Raw genomic sequence first — 16,938 nt, forward strand, 5'->3', positions numbered from 1 at the left:
GATGAATACTGAGCTGCCCCACCTGCTTGCTTGCTGAGAAAGAAGCTGGCAGCCATTTTGCAACACAGTGTCTTTATGCTGTGACTCTTCCAATGCTTCTATTCCAGCAAAGATCAGCTTCCCCCACTTAAGATGTGTCACAACTTTGGGGGCTGCTGTTCAGGGGCAAAAGATGCATGTGGGGAAAGTATGCAAATAAATAGGGCAAAACCCTGCCAGATGACCAGGCAGTGATGCCAGCCTCCATCTCCTCATAATGTTTTTAAACAAACGCCATCATGCTTTTCCCTGTACTTCCCTCCTGCTTTAAGAAGCTGGCACGGCATATGGTCCATAACTATAAACACCATTTTATTGGTGACAGGTGGAGTGGAGTGGAGTGGCGGCAAGGCCACTGGAGCTGGCCTCATCTCTTCCCCCTCCCCCCCCCCTTCCTCCTTACAAGTGATGATGGCGGTGGGGGGGAGCGGGGTTGGAACTCCGCAGGTGGTAATGGGTTTTCCAGAATGCTTTGACTACGAAGTTTCTGCAGGTAATTTCGTTGTTTGTGTCATGTCTCCTCCCCCACCCCCCCCCAACATGCTTGGTGGCAAACCTCGAAGTGGACCAGAAGTACTTCTGGGTCAGCTGGGGAGTATGCTGGGGGCCCCCCTGTACCCCTGTCTCTGAGGGGAGGCAAGGTGTGGTGGGCCCCCCAGCATGCTTCCCAGTGGACCTGGAAGTGGACTAGAAGTCCTTCTGGTCCACTTCTGGGTCTGCTGCTGAGCGCACTGGGGAGTCCCCTGAACTCCTGTGGGATGCTCCATCCGCCCCAGCATCGCAGCATTCAGGAGCTGCCTGGTACCTTGAGGTATGTAGAAAAAACGTTTAAAGCTGTGTCTATGTCCGAACCTCCAAATCTTTCTGAATCTCTCTGGATAGATTCGGAGGGTTCCAGTTCATTTCGGAGAGATTAAAGAGTCTGCTGATCTGATTCGAATTCTGTTCCGATTCGGGCCAAGCTGAATTGGGGACTAAAGCCTCACACAGTCCTAGCAGCGAGGTGTAAAACAAAGGTAATATACCCAATTTTTCTGGCACACATCTATAGTCTTTTCTGTTTCCTAATGTAAAATATGGATAACCTGGTGGACACATGTCGTTCCCTGCAGCTGTGAACTAAATTAAAATTAGTTTTGAAACTGATGTAATTAGCATCATATGCTTTGGGGTATTTATCTCAGTGGTATATGACTGTGACGACAAGAAATATTTAGAACATAGCAATTTAGCATCATTACAAAAGTAACCATCCTAAGCTCTGTCTGTTGGCTGTTTTTTTACATGTGCACAAGCAGACAAGCATGCTGCACAGGGAAAACTTGTAATTAATTTAAGGGCCAACCTTCATGGAGAGAGGTATGATGGAAAGTGCACTGTGAGCTCCTATCTAGAGATTGCTTCTGCCTTGGGGAAGGATAGGTTTTTTGGGATCATGACTGCGTCTGTATTCTTTAAAGTGAAGGAGCATGTGTCACATTCTCCCCTCTCTAGTAGGGGATGAGTTTTGCTGGTTGATGTTGCCCCTTGTATCCTAGCCTATTTGTCATGACTTCTGGAAAATCAAATTCTATTAAATGCTTTTAAGTTCCATTTTTTTTTTTTTAATCTCTCCTCCACGTTAAACCTTTAACCAGACTTGTAAAAGCAACCTGTGGGTTGTGTGCTGTTGAAGTGACTTGGCACATACCAGATGCTGCTGAAGGACAGATGGATGTGACTGCATAGAAGATCTGTTGTGGGCAACTGCAAGCTAAGCCACGGTGTCTTTTCCTGTTCTTGTGTATTTCTTTTGATTTGCCAAGATCAACTGTCTAATTCTTAGGCACTTGTACAAGTGTTATATCAAGGGTTAACATTCTTGTGCACATACTATGACTTTGAGTGGTAAATACTATCAGAACACACATTTAATAATACTTGAAGACTCGATAGGCTCTTTAGAACAAATTCCTTTTAGTCAGCCTGCCCAATTTCTTAACATGTTTCACTTGGAAAAGATCTTAAAGTCAACAATTTCAGGCTTTGCTTAAAGGAAGTAAGTTAAAAGTTAAAGAGCCCCTTGTCTATCTGTACTTCATGGGTAGTGCTGGATTGTTTCAAGGGCACTTCCTGCAGCTGTAGCCTGTACTGTAGTTTTTAATCAATGTAATCAGTATCATGTGATTCTAGGATTCATCAATATGGTTGTGATGGCAAAATGCATGAAGTATAGTAATTTTAATATTTTTGTAAATAACAAGTCTTGAACTAGCATCCCCCTTTTTCAGCAAGCCTGGATTAGTTAACAGTCAAGGCACATTACAAAAACTCACAGGTGGTATAGTATATTGTTGTTCCCTTATCTGACAAGCAACACTAGACAGTTTTATCATGTGAGTTCTAATATTGTAGCTGTTGGTGGTGTAGATGGGCCCTAAATTAGTTCCTAAACTGTTCACATGTGTCATGACAGGTTCACAGCACCATAGAAGTGACAGCTAAACCAAATAATCTTGACATAGTTAAAATAGACAGCATTTACCATAACCCCTTTTTTTTGAGAATGGTTATCTCCAAGGCAAGCAGCTGGAATTTGAACTTGGAATTGTCTGGCTCTTGTATTGAACAGTTGAGCCATCCAAGCAGTATGCGTGTCTTCAGGGCCTCATTCTGTGCTTCCAAGTCCTAGTTCCCTCATTCTTTACTACACACTGGCTTGTGGCAAATTCTACGGAGGAGACTATATTTTAACCTCTGAATGTATTGTAATTTGCTCTTATCACTTTTACTCTTAGTATTGTGACAACAAAAGTGTGTTAAGGATAAACAAAACATTGAAAGCAAAGTTTTAACTATATATCATGTCTTGCGTAGGAGAAGTTGGACACTGAAACCTTGCAGAAGAAAACTAACATTGGGTTATTTAATCTTGTAACGCAATTGATTTTTGAAATGTGTATGTTAATTGATCAGCCACTGCAAAAATTTGATACAAAAGTCTCCTTTCCTTTCTAGTTTTTACAAGTCAGCAGCACAAGTTGTTGAGCCAATGCAAGTGTTGGAGTTGTCATCTTTGACTACTGTATGCTGGTAACCAGAGGCGGAGCATTGATACATTTCTTTTGAACATTAAAGTATTTTAATGTATCTTGCTATCTCATTTCTGCAGCTTCTATTAGCCTGGAACTGCCCTGATGTAGCAGGAGCTACGCTGAGTTAAGATTTTTATTAACTGCGATGCTTTACTTTAAAATACATTTTACTGTGACAAGTTAAACCGCTCAGGAGGCAAAACAGGAAGCAATAAAAAAGGTGTATCACTCTTACCTGTATATTGTGTTTTTTACATCTGTTTGGAACATTGCTAATAGGATTAGGTTTGATCCTTGTTTACTAGCCAGCTAACTGATGATGTGTTTGTGCTAGAGATTTATGTGGGTTTTTAAAATTAATGATTTCGGAATTAGATCATTCTGTATTGGTGAAATAGCTCATAACAAGTGAAATGTTTTGGCTTGGATCCTTCTAAATATTAGATTGTATGAAGTATTAGATAGTAAGGAATCATAGAAAATGAGGGTTAGAAGGGGCCTCAGGAGGTCATCTAGTTTAAAAGAAAAAACAAAAAAAAACCCTGCTCAAAGCAGGACCTTTGGCAAACTAGATCATCCCAGCTAAGGCTGTCTAGCCAGGTGTTATCTGCATCCTTGGAGGTTTTTTTCCACCACCTCTTTGGGTAACCAGTTCCAGTGCTTTACTACCCTCTTAATGAGACAGTTTTCCCTAATATCTAACCTAAACTTCCCTTCCTGCAACTTGAGAATATTTTTGTATTTTGTTTAATTCTGCTTATTTGTTTGGCTTTGTTCTATTTATGAGTGTGGAAGGATCCCACCTGGTCTTTAAGACTAGTCTCAAATTTCTAAACAAGAATGAACACATTCCTTTTTGGGTGTGCAAAACCTTCCTCCCGCTGCCCTCCACTGTAATTAACTCAGGTTGCATGTATTGGGAAGACTCTAGATGGCCATAGGACAGTTAAAGAGAATGAGCTAGTGATTCTCTCAACTCAAGTGATTAAGTTTGCTATTTAGAAAGACTCCAGTGGGATAGCCCAGCTTTTAAAATTAATTGATGATCTAGTTGCAATAAAACATCCTATATGTTACAAGATTTTCCCATCATTTTGGGGTGAGAGATTAAAAAAATGGAACTTAAAAGCATTTAATAGAACTTGATTTTCCAGAAGTCATGACAAATAGGCTAGGATACAAGGGGCAACATCAACCAGCAAAACTCATCCCCTACTAGAGAGGGGAGAATGTGACACATGCTCCTTCACTTTAAAGAATACAGACGCAGTCATGATCCCAAAAAACCTATCCTTCCCCAAGGCAGAAGCAATCTCTAGATAGGAGCTCACAGTGCACTTTCCATCATACCTCTCTCCATGAAGGTTGGCCCTTAAATTAATTACAAGTTTTCCCTGTGCAGCATGCTTGTCTGCTTGTGCACATGTAAAAAAACAGCCAACAGACAGAGCTTAGGATGGTTACTTTTGTAATGATGCTAAATTGCTATGTTCTAAATATTTCTTGTCGTCACAGTCATATACCACTGAGATAAATGCCCCAAAGCATATGATGCTAATTACATCAGTTTCAAAACTAATTCTAGTACATGCCAAAGCTGCAGCGAATGACACGTGTGTCAACCAGGTTATCACGTTTAAGGTTAAACAGGTCATGAAAAGAGGACAGTCTGTTTATCCCAGCTTCTCATGATCAAGAGCGTATGGTGTTGGAGAGATTTCTCTTTCTTAAAACACACTATTTGCTACTTTACAGCTTTCTTATACTTAGTCCAGCCTGTTCAAAGCATTCTTTTAATTGTGTAACTCAAGAGAGTCCCAACCCATAACTGACAGGAAAAATCCTGTTATTTAAACAGTTTCAATTTAAATGAATTACCTTTTTCAGTGACAAGGGGTTATCTAGTTTGGAACATCTCAAGAAACTGATTAACAACCAGGAAAAACATAAGGTTTTAAGGAGTAACTAGACACCTAGGAGCCATCTTGAAATTATTATGAATATAGAAGATAAACTGGAAGGGATACTGCTTTATTTCTTCTCAGATGGCCTAGCTATGCTTGCACTGTGAAGTCGGCATTAGTGTTTTGGATTTTACCTGTTGTGAATAAGCCTCAGCTTAGCACAACTTTCAGATCTTACTGTAGTCTTCTACTGGTGCCTTGATTTGGTCTGTTTTCTAAAATGGGAAATCCCAAGGGCACATGGAACATACTTAAGGGGATTACTTGGAGTGTTCATAAACTTTGTGTGGAGGACTTCCACAAATCATTCTGGGAAAAGTATGACCTCATTTGTGGTCAGGGCTCCAATGGGCTGGACCTTGTGATGAACCCTTAACCATTGTTCAGATGTCATCCATACCCCCTCTGACTTTGGTCTCTTTCCTCAGTATTCTCTGACCCGGTAGCTGAGTTTTAGTTTATTAAGTTTAAATAGGCCTCCCATACTGGGACCCAGGAATGTATGGCCCAACATGCCAATTAAACTTTTCTTCTGCTTAGTTCTGATTAGGTTGGGAGGGGGGAGAAAAAGTCCTTTGTAAGTTCAGCAATCTGGGTGCCAGGGTTCCCTCAAGAACACAGAGCAGACGGGTAATGTATGTAGTCAAATTGTAGTATATGGATCCAATGTCAACAAAAACCCAACTTGCTTCCATGTTTCAGATATTCTTTAATGGGACGCTTATGGCTTAATTTTGCTTCTACTATTGGTTCTAGCAAAATTTCTGTTTGCTTTCTGCTAGGATATCATCCTGTATTATGCTGAGTGTCTCTAGAAGATACTAAATGTACTGTCTTTCTCCAGTGAAGCTGAGGGAATTTTGAAGGGGATGCTCAGCCTTCAAGCATTAAAGAGGAGAATAATCCCTACAAATCAGTGGGGTCCATTTCAGCAGAGGATTAATTTAGTGGATCTCTTCTGTGCTTTTTTAATTGGATTATAAAAATAATCAAAATTTACGTTGTATGTAAGTTGCTATTTTTTAGGATAGTTTATTAAGAAGATGGATGAGGTTTTTTGGTGTTTATTTTATTTTACTTGCGTGTAACATTTTCATGTGACTAGAGGCCTTTATACTTGAAATAAACAAGAATATAAAATTTCCTGGTAGTCCTGGAAGATATATTTACATAAGTCATCAAAAGGAAGCAGATTTCTTTTTACTTCAGATAACGAGTTGTTTTTTGTTTTTTGTTTTTTTTTAATACTGATTCTGTAAGTGCTGCATTACTGTTTCCCCAAGGATTCTAGAGGAGCAAATTAAAGCAACGTTTTTGCTCTGAAACAATTGTAGTAGTTTCATAAAATACTTAAGTCAGACTCTTAACGATAGCTGGCATTTGGATCATGAATGATGCATTCCCTCCCCCACCCCCATAGGCTGCTGGGGCATGGTGACTGCCCACAGGCAGGGGTGTGGGAGCAGAGAGCCCCTGCAGGTGCCTGTGGTGGTGTTGGGGGGAGGGATGGGGAAGGGAGTGGCAAGTGCTGACTGGTGGTTGGTGACTACCCACAGCTGCTGTTGGCAGCGAGTGGGGGGAGGGGTGGTGAGCAGTGACTACCTGCAGGCACCACCAGCAGTATTGGTGGTGCTTCTGTCAGGGGATGTATTGCCAAACTCAGGGGGGTCCACATGCACCCCTTACACATTGCCAATGATTTGCATAACAATTTCAAGCAGAGGAAATCCAAGCACTTTAATGAATATTGAGTCACAAAATATTGGGAAAACATAAGCGATTATTTTTGCAAGGTGTTCAATACTGGAGCAAGGCGCATTAAAGGTGGAGAAGGATGGTCTAGTGGCTGGGCACTAGTTTAGGAATTAGTAAACCCTGATGGGTTCACTGCTGAGCTGTTTACTTCCTGTGATTTTATGCAAGTACCCTACCCACTCCTACATCTCAGTGCCCCATTTGTAACAATGACAGCATCTTTATTTTATCTCAGGGGTGTTGTGAAGACAGTATTTTTGAAGTCCTTAGATTCTTTGCGGGGGGGGGGGAGAACACCTTAAACGAGGTATTTTGTTTCAGTCATGTGTCTTTCCTAAAATTAGAATTGCCAGACATCTCATACAGTCTACAGTCTGGCTGGATCTTGCACAATGGGGTGACCCTGTGCATGTGTCTTGCAGACCTTGGCATAGCTATGGTGCAACTCCTGCATCATAGGAACAAAGAAACAACCCCTCTCTACTTCTCCATCTGCTGTTTTCCACGTTGGACTCATAGTGAAGTCTCAGTCTGGAGGAGGAAGCAGCAGCAAGCAGAGGCAATTGGTGGGCATAAAAAGGGTGTATGTTGTTTACTAGCTGTAGGCAAAAGGTAGTGCCTTAAATGTCTTTGAGCCAGTTAGTCTTTAGTAACCACTAGTTTAGCAAATGCAGATGCTGTTAGCATCTGTCAAAGTAGGCTGTTGCCTCTGAAAGCTATTAGCTGTAGGTAATATTCCAGACACTATTTGAGGACCTGGGAACCTTTCAAACACTGACAATATACATTCACACTGGATCCTCACAGTACCCTCAGCTGACAAGTTTATTTGTAGCTCCTTATCCTAGCCTCCCACTGTTTAGGGGAGGAAGTGAGAAAGAAGAGTGACAGTCAGTTATCCATGAGGAAGATCACACTTGGAGTTCCATACGGTTTAACTGCTATTGTCAGGAGTAATGTAGTATAGCTTGCTTGTACTTTAAAAAAGCTTTGAGCAAGTTACAAGAGGCTATTTAGGAAAATGTGATGAGACAGTAGGTTATGGGCAGGAAACTATCAAAAATTAGCAGTAAGAGCTCTAAGGTTCTTGCAGCAGTAATAGATTATCAATCATTTGGAAAATAATAGAGGGTGAAGAGCAGGTGAATTGTGAAAATGGCATTGTTAATTTTTGGTTACTGTTGCAATGGGAGAAGAGGACCTAACCAGACTCAGGATGGAATCTAGCACATTGTGGTGAGAAATATGGGGAAATGCACAGTGAAAGGTATAGTTTTAATTAATCCCGTACATTGCTGGTTCTAAACTTTCTGAATTACTCAGAAAAGATCTATGTGCCCTTGTGGTCAGCTCAGTGAAATCATTTAATTCTCAACATTGTTCACAAATGTGTAAAGTTAGATGTTTAAAGAATGGGTGGTATTCACAGTAGAGTTGTTTGTTTGTTTTTAAATGTCATTATGAATAGATTCTACATACTAATTTAAAAATGCATTCAGGCCCAGCATGAGGAAGGGAGAGATTAGGACTTCTGAGGTATGAATATGCAAACTAGATACTGCAAGATAAGCTTGGTTGTAAGTTGATGCATGTCAGTTACGCTGCAAGTTGTATCTTAGTGCAGCAGTTCTCAACCTTCTGCACCTTGCATCCCACCTACGTAAGGTCAAAAAATCCTAGTTCCACTAGCCGATGAGTGGGGGAGGGGGTCCCCCAGAGGCCAGTTGAAGAGCAGGGGTGGGGTTCTCCCAGCAGCCGATTGAAGCATGCAGAAGCAAAGCCAGAAGTCCTGCTGTGGCACTTCTGGTTTTGCTGCCACCACCTGAGTCCCACCTGGAGGACCCTCGCATCCTACCAGTGGGATGCGTCCCACCGGTTTAGAAACCCTGCCTTAGTGAAAGTGGGGTGTGAGTCTACACAGTTGCTGTAGAATAGCTGTATGCTGTGAAGTCACATTCTTGCTTACAGTTTTAGTAACTGCCCCTTGAGAAGAGAAAAAAATAGGACGAGGGTGGGCTGCCCGCTATGGGCTCAGGACCAGGGACTGCACTGGCCTCTTCCCAGTGGAGGGGCTAGGCCGGGGCCAGTGGCAATGGCACTGGGAGAGGGGCTATGGGGCGGGCTATAGCCACCCCAAAATTCACCATAGCCATCCCATAGCCCCTCCCTCTCAGCACCACTGCTGCCCACCCTAAGCGTAGCCCTGGCCCAGCCCCATCCCCCTGCCAGGAAGAGGCCAGCACAGCCCCTGAGCCTGCAGCCAGCAGCCCACCCTTACCCCAGGGAAAAAGCTGGGGGAGGTTAATTGATATTCATGGGGTTCTGTATAGGGTTCTCTAAGGGTTTTTTGTGGGAAGTTGTATGTTTTATAGGACTCAGTATATGCAGTTGTATGGTTTTGTTATGTAATTTTGCAATATGAAGTCTTAGTGAAACAAGGATGCTCAATATATGAAGCTTTGTAAGTGTAAAGTGGTAGGTGTGTTTTTAATAAAATGTTGTGATACAAGGTTCCTATCAGTATGTATGTGTTAATGTGTGCCCTCACTCAGCTGGCACCAAGGCAGAAAGCTGGGCAGTTTTTCCATCCTTCTGCTACAGCGGTGGGATTGGAAGAGACCTCAGGAAAGGATGACATTCGCTGGCCAGCTACACAGTCAATAATGAGAGCACTTCTTCCCCCTCCCTCTCCTTATTTTAGTTCCTGTTTCCCAGCAGGCAAGCCCTGCTTGAGCTTCGGAACATGAAACGTTTAAAAAAATTCGAAATGTTTCGACTTGCCTTTTTTTGTTTTGAGGCTGTTTTGAAGCTCTCTGTTTTTCGTTTTGATTTTGCTGTTTCGACCTTGAAACGAGTCAAAATGAAACTGCAGATGAAATTTCGCACAGCCCTACTGTCTCTTCTTAGAGCCAGGAATAGATAGGATTTTGGATTATGTGGACCATTGGTCTAGTTTAGCCTGGCAATATCTGCATTCTGTATAGGGTTTGGGTCATGATCTATAAAGCCCTATGGGGTTTGAATGAGAAAGTATCACCTTGCTAGCGATGCTAGGGCAACTACAGACAGAAATTGTTTGTCTTGCAAATGGCCCTTTGAAAGCACTCTACTGGCATGCCCTGACCAGAAGTGCATGGCTGCAGAGCACTTTAAAAGTGCCGGATTGTTGGACAAATTAACCCTCATTTAACGGGGGTTCAGGTGAAGGCGCTCCATCTTGGAGCACTGTCATTAACTTCTTTTTGTTAATTGGAGCCTTGGGGGGGAGGGGGGGTGATGGACTCCATTCCACTTGTCCCACTGTCCAGTGCAGGCTGGGCAGACCCCAGATGAAGCACCCTCATCTCCCTTCCCTCATCCCATCCTGAAAACAGTGCTAGAGCTGCAAGCGGGAGCAGGTCTAGGGGGAGAAGCTGCAGACATTAAGCCTCTCTCTCCTGGATCAGCTCCAAAGTAGAGCTTGATTATCTTCCTCCCCAAACAGTAAACATCTGCTGTTTGGGTTGTGGGGAGGGGGTCATTGTAACCCACTGCACTTTCTGTGAAGCACCATGAGTTACAGCAGGGGCTGCATGTCTGTCAGTGCCCTCAAGTTAATAGCCATGTGCTAAAAAGAGGCATTGGGATGGTAGTACATATTTTTTTTAATGAAAGTGATTTGTATTCTGGAACTAATCAATCCTCTCTGGTTCCAGCAATCTTGACTTCCTGACCTGTATGCAACACCTCTTTTTAGGGAGGCTTCCTGTAATGGGCTGAATGGATTGATGTGGGTGTCTAAACAGAGGGCTGTTAGTGTGGTTGTGAAACTGAGTTCTCCTTCACACTTGCAGCCTACCCCAAGAAGAATGACTTTTAAGAATGGAATTTGGTTTTGTGGCTCGTGTGTGATCCTGATGACAGTCCAGGCATCCTATGTGTGTTTTACAGCACTTAGCATAAAGATCCAATTATCTTGACTTGGGGGAGAGGGAAGCGGGGGGAGCTCTTGGCACTTTTGAAATATAAATAGTAATTGTTTCAGACTTCTGCCCCCCCATTGTCCTCTGGGATAACAACCTTCAGATTTAAAGTTCAAAACTGTTTAGATTGTACTGCGAAAGTACTCACATTTTTTTCTAAATTGGGAACAGGATAACATTGAAGCACAGTTTTACTAGCTGACTTGTTTTTCAGTTGCCTCACCCTGTTGTTTTTCAGAAGCCACACCCATATGTTTAGTCTGAACACTGCAAATGGCTTTGGGAGATGTGCGTGAATGTGGAAAAACTACACACACAGTTGCCGCTCAATGTTGAAGCCTAGCTGTGACATCCCAATACATGAAGTAATGCTTGCAAACATAAATCCTCCCAATGCACCTGTAATATATCACCATGTCAGATATGGTTCAGGTTATGACTTATCAGCTATTCAGGAAACAACTATAAAAGCTGTGTTTTGAAGCCTCATGCTAGTCCCCGCTAGACTTTGCTGCCTCTGGCTCTGACTCTAAACAACTGTTTTTAAAAACTGGCCTTATATATAATTCCAGCCATTAATGTAGCAGGAAACGGGGTTCTATCAAGGATTATCTAGCAACTACAGCAGTGTTCAGAATATTTTAACAGCTATGCCAGGGATCGGCAAACCCTGGCACATTTGCCAAATAGAGGTGTGCTGTAACATTTTTTCCAGCATGTCAGGAGGTGTGTGAGCAGTGTTCCCTCTAAGCTGTGTGGTGTGTGTGTGGCTGTGCAGACGTACCTGGCAGTGTGGCATGAGTGCACCTGTGTGAATGCGCATGCCACACAACTTAGAGGGAATGCTGTGTGTGAGAAAATTGTTTTTAAAAGTTTTGTTAAGTTGCTACTCCAGGCTCTCTGAAGGACAGGATTCCTGTGTCATGCTGGGCTTGGGGGCTTAGCCTGTCTGCATGCTGGGCATGACATGAGCAGTGCGGCGCCATCCCCTGTGCAAGGGCACGGCCTCAGAAAACCTCTGGAGCCCTGGGAACAGCTGCTGCGGCTGCCCTGGCCCTGGCTTTGCCCACCTTCAGCTCCCCTCTAGGGGCCGGGACCCGGGCCTGGGCAGATGCTACACAGGGCTGCTTCTAGCTGGCTGGCCTTGAGCAGCTGGGGCAGTGCATGCATGCCTCTAGGTAGGTGGCGGTGGAGGGACCAGGGTTGCACTGCCCTCGCCCTGTGCCCTGAGGCAAATGTTGCAGTTGCCTCCAGTGCGGAGCTGATCCCAGGGTCTGGAGCACTAGCTCCTTGCTGAGGACGACTGCAACATGCAACTCAGGCCAGGTGGTGGGGGAGGGGCCTGGGGTTCCACTGCCTTAGGCCCCTCCACCACTGTCTGCCCAGAAGGGTGTGTGCAGCAGCCACTGGTACAAAGCCTGGCTTGGGTCTGGAGCCCATGGGGGGCAGCTATGGCCACCCCAAAGTTTGCCTTGGCCCGCTTCATAGCCAACCCTGCAGTGCCTCCTGGGCTGCTGCTGCCTACCCTGCTCTGAGCTCAGCCCTCCCCACTCAGGAGCACTGCACCTTTGTAGACTCAGCTGTACGGGGTGGGCAGCAGCAACCTTACTAGTAGTGGTGACTATGGGGGCCAACTAAGATGAATTTTGGGGTGGCCATAGCCCCCCTGCCCCCCAAGTCCTTTGTAGTGCTGCCTCTGTAGCTGACTAATGGGCAGGCTGCGGGCCCGGGCCTTGTTGCGGCCTGGGCTCTGGCTCCCCCAGGGAGCATGGGCTGCGGTGGGTCTGGGGCATTGTCAGTTGGACTTTGTCCTGTGGCCCAGGAGCCTGGGTGTGTGTATGTGCATCTGGTTCTGTGCATTTGTGTGTATGTGTGTCTGGTTCTGTATGTGCATGTGTATGTTCTGTATGTGTATGTTGCCAGGCTTAGAATTTGTAGAAAACCTGGTATTTCTGGAAGGAAAAAGAAAGCATTTATGATTATTTACTATATTAATATGCAGTGCGTCCTACCATGTAGGTCCTGCCCTGTGTCTCCCTCCCCACCCGCTTTGATTTTCTGGCATGCCAGCACCTTGCAAGGTAGACATTGCTTTTTGTTTTGGCGCTTTGGCCAAAAAAATTGCGTACCCCTGAGAAGCTGTAGCCTCTGGCTATTGTGATGCAGTTCTACCTCATACATATATTGGGTAAATTAAGCTTGGAACCGTGTCTGTTGGTTGAGTTGTAATTGGGGTTGGGCATGATATGTAAATTTAGTAGGGAGAAGGCCTTGTTTAGCAGCACACAGAGCCTAAACAAAGATAGGGAGAGAGACTTATTGAATGTACTCATACTTCTTGTGATCTGAGAAGTTGCTTTAGAAAACATAAATGAACTTCTGTTTTACCCTTTTACTAAAGGTTTGTCTTGAAAATGGCTATTTATTTATTTTTCCAGGAGTTTCTATACTAAGGTCAGGATCTGTATGAGGAGAAAAAACGGTATTTAACTTCACATGTCGTGAGGCATGCAGTTGGGCTCTCTGAAAATAGTTTGTTGCAGCAGAGTACTGAGCTTATGTGCATGCAAAGAGAAACGAATACCCTAGGAGAAATTAACAAGAGACTTAGTTTTGTTCACTATCGCTCTTTCTCTTGGCCCCAACCTGGCTGGGCAGGAAGGAAGGGAGCATGACCCAACCCTTCCAGGAGAGAGGGTGGTGGCCTGACCCCCTGTGAAAGCTCATACCTTTCTGAACAAGTTACTCTGTAAGGCAGGTGCTGCTCTGCCCTGCTGTGCCTTCTGCCTGATGTCAAACTAACATGGTTAATTATCTCTCTACCCATAGGTAGTTTTATGGTGCAGATCTGCTTAACGTTTGAGGTTGGAATAGTTTATACACCTTACAGTAGGCTTGCCTCCAAGTCTGTTTCTACCTCTTTCAGAGGCCAAATGGTTGGGGAAAGGTCTTGTATCATTCACCAGTAAGCAATCTGCTTGGATAAGGAGCAGTGTTAACAGATTGCAAAGGACATCCGGTCCTTGGCAATAAGAAAGAAAGAGAAGGACTGATGACTGGAGATGGACATTCATTCTCAGGGTCTCATCAGGAATGTGGAATGGAATTAACTTCTTGTCATTGTGTTGTGTCCACAGAAGCTATTTTGGAAATGAGTGATTGATATTTTTAACAGGTATTTTGGTCTGCATAGATTTCTTTCAATAAGAATTGAAATTTTTAATTGCAAGAATTGCCATGTTTGTTTTGACTTTTTAATCTAGTACTGTCAGACAACTGCTGGAGAAATTTCAGTGGTCTGTAATGTAAACCTGTATAAAAATGCTGTGTTTAAGGAATAGCGTGGCAGTTTCTGTAACACCCTTTACAGTCTAGCCTAGTTTAATGGAATAGTTAGTTCTGGGGAGGATGGCTTACAGTATATTGTTGAATAATAAAAAAGGACTGAATAAAGAATGCTAGTACAAAGGGGAGACTCTACTGCAAACCTGGTTGACATTGCTTTAGTTTCCCTGTTACCTTCTTCCACAGGCTGAATGCATAGCTTTTATATGGTCTTTATGGGTAAAAGGCCTTCTCTGAACTGATTTTCCTTCAAGTCCCATAAAGCCTGCAAGAACAAATTGGCAAAATTCATTAGTACACAAAATATGGACGAAGTGCAAGTGTCTTCTACATTGTGTATGCTTTAAAATGGACCTAATGTGGCAATACTGTACTTAATTTGATTAGCTTTCCCCCAACCCTTCAGATTTTTTATTTTCATTTTAAATTATCCCTCCCTCAGTGATTTTGGCCTCTATGCACAGTGCCTAATGCATTATAGATACTACTGTCATAAATTGGTAAAAGAGAACTGACTTAAATCATTATAGCAATCCTAGAACTCAACCACTGGAGGGATGTTGGGAAGCATCCTTGTTGCTTTCCATAACAATGCTTGCAGTTCTAATTCGTCTGTTTAAATGTTCATTTGGAAGACCATGAGAACCTCCAGATGCATTTAATTCTGTTTGGTTAGACCTTTCTAGTAAGCAGGCTTTACAAAATCATCTACTTGTAAGCTAGAGCAGAATCAATCATGACCATCGCCTACCCTTAGATTCATGTACATAAGGCACTAGAAATGTAAACAGGTAGTTGGTAAAGAATGTTATACTTGTAGTAATTTTTTAAACCCCCCTAGTGAGAGGGTAATCCCCAGCAGTTTCTGCATCCATAAGTGCTTTGTAACTCATGTCTACCTGACCGCTGCTGTTTGTTTTAGTTGTTAAATGTCAGTGGCTCTGATTTGTAAACAGAGGCTTGTTGCATTACTTCATATTGTAACTGCATTAAGAGGTGACATGTTATCAGATGTAATTTGTCTTGAGGGTTTTTTGTGCTGGAAAGATTATCTGTACTTTATTTCAAGCAAGAATGAATTGTAGTGACCCTTGTAGAGCCCTTATTGTAGTGACTTGAATTTGCGGAGGCACTGGTCCATTTGACAAGAATACCTCTACCTCTGCTTTGCGGCTCTGTGTTCAGGTGATCCTGCAACTCTAGCCTTGAATTTCTTTTTTTCTTTTTCTTCTTTTTTTTAACCCTTTTGGTTTTTTGTATCTTTTTTTTTTTTTTTTTTTCCCTCCCATCCTGTCTGAGTCCTTGGCAGAATGCTGTTATGTGGGGCTGTAGTCTTTCATTTAGTGGAGAGCTGTCCAACTGACAGCCTGTGAAGGGTTAACACATAATCCCTGCCTCCCCCCCATCACTCTAGCTATAGGGATGTTTAGGCTGCCCCTCCCTCCCTTATCTTTTGCTTCCTGCTCCTACTCCAGGGAGACCTGGCACAGCCGTCAGCACTGAGGGACATCACACCATGGCATGGTACAGCAAGGGAGCTTAGTTAGTCATAGAAAACAAGGGTTGGAAGGGACCTCTGGAGGCCATCTAGTCCAACACCCTGCTCAAAGCAGGACCAGCCCCAACTAGATGATCCTAGCCAAGGCTTTGCGTACCTGGCTCTTAAAAACCTCTAAGGATGGAGACTCCACAACCTCTCTGGGTAACCTAGTCCAGTGCTTTACTTTCTCCTCATGAGAAGGTTATATATTAGGAAAAACTTAAACTTCCCTTGCTGCAACTTTGAAACCATTGCTCCTTGTACTGTCATCTGCCTCCAGTGAGAACAGTCTACCTCCATCCTCTTCTGAACCCCCCTTCAGGGAGTTGAAGGCTGCTATTAAATCCCTCCTCAGTCTCCTCTTCTCCAGACTAAACAAGCTCAGTTCCTTCAGCCTTTCCTCAGAAATGTGTCCCAGCCCCCTAACCATTTTTTGCCCTCTAATTTGGATTGTCTCTAATTTGTCTACATCCTTTCTGTAGTGGGGAGTCCAAAACTGAACACGGTACTTCAGATGTGGCCTCACCGGTGCTGAATAGAGGGGAAGAATGGCTTCCTTGATCTCCTGGGAATGCTCCTACTAATGCAGCCCAGTATGCTGTTAACCTTCTTTGCAACAAGAGCACACCGTTGGCTTATGTACAGTTTACTGTCCACTGTAACCCCCAAATCCTTTTCTGCAGAGCTGTTGATTAGCCAACATCTCCCAGCTTGTACCGGTGCATGGGACTGTTCTGTCCTAAGTATAGACACTTTGCACTTCTCCTTATTGAACCCTATGAGATTTCTTTTGGCTCAGTCCTTCAGTCTGTCTAGGTCACTCTGAATCCTAGCCTTACCCTCCAGCATATCTACTACTCCCCCCAGATTAGTGTCTTGCTGAGTGTGTACTCTATGCCATCTTTCAGGTCACTGATGAAGATATTGAGCAAAACCAGCCCCACGACCAACCATTCAAGATACCAGCTGCCAAGTAGACATAAATTGGAAAGCTGCAGTTAGAAATAGAAGCATTAGAAACTGGTATAGCTGCTCTTTTTTAAAATCTTGGTGTTTTGGCTTCCATAGAGGGACATGATCCTGATGGTGAAAAAACAGTATCAGTATGCAAATCAGTCCTATCCATGTTGCTGTTTTGGAGAGAGGCTCTGTTATATGTGGGAACCGAGAGTATGTATGTTGGTTCAGTAGTTCTGTGAGACTTTAGGGTTAAGAACTGTGAAGAGGACAGTTTTTTGATTTTTGGGTGTTTTTTCCCT

At 43.5% G+C, this 16,938-nt stretch overlaps 1 protein-coding gene and 1 long non-coding RNA gene across 9 annotated transcripts in view; one reads left to right on the plus strand and one right to left on the minus strand.

The window, feature by feature from the left end:
• ADD1 (adducin 1) overlaps positions 1–16,938 on the plus strand; it is a 113,304-nt gene that overhangs the window by 9,664 nt on the left and 86,702 nt on the right. The gene's annotated exons all lie outside the window — the stretch shown is intronic.
• Positions 9,197–16,938, minus strand: part of LOC109321954 — a 21,320-nt gene continuing 13,578 nt past the window's right edge. Inside the window, exon 3 of the long non-coding RNA XR_002104245.1 lies at positions 9,197–9,206. This is a non-coding gene — a long non-coding RNA (uncharacterized LOC109321954). The remainder of the gene's footprint in view (positions 9,207–16,938) is intronic.

The sequence above is a fragment of the Crocodylus porosus genome, unplaced genomic scaffold, assembly GCF_001723895.1.
Source record: "Crocodylus porosus isolate Cpor-Errol unplaced genomic scaffold, CroPor_comp1, whole genome shotgun sequence".
Lineage (NCBI taxonomy): Eukaryota > Metazoa > Chordata > Crocodylia > Crocodylidae > Crocodylus > Crocodylus porosus.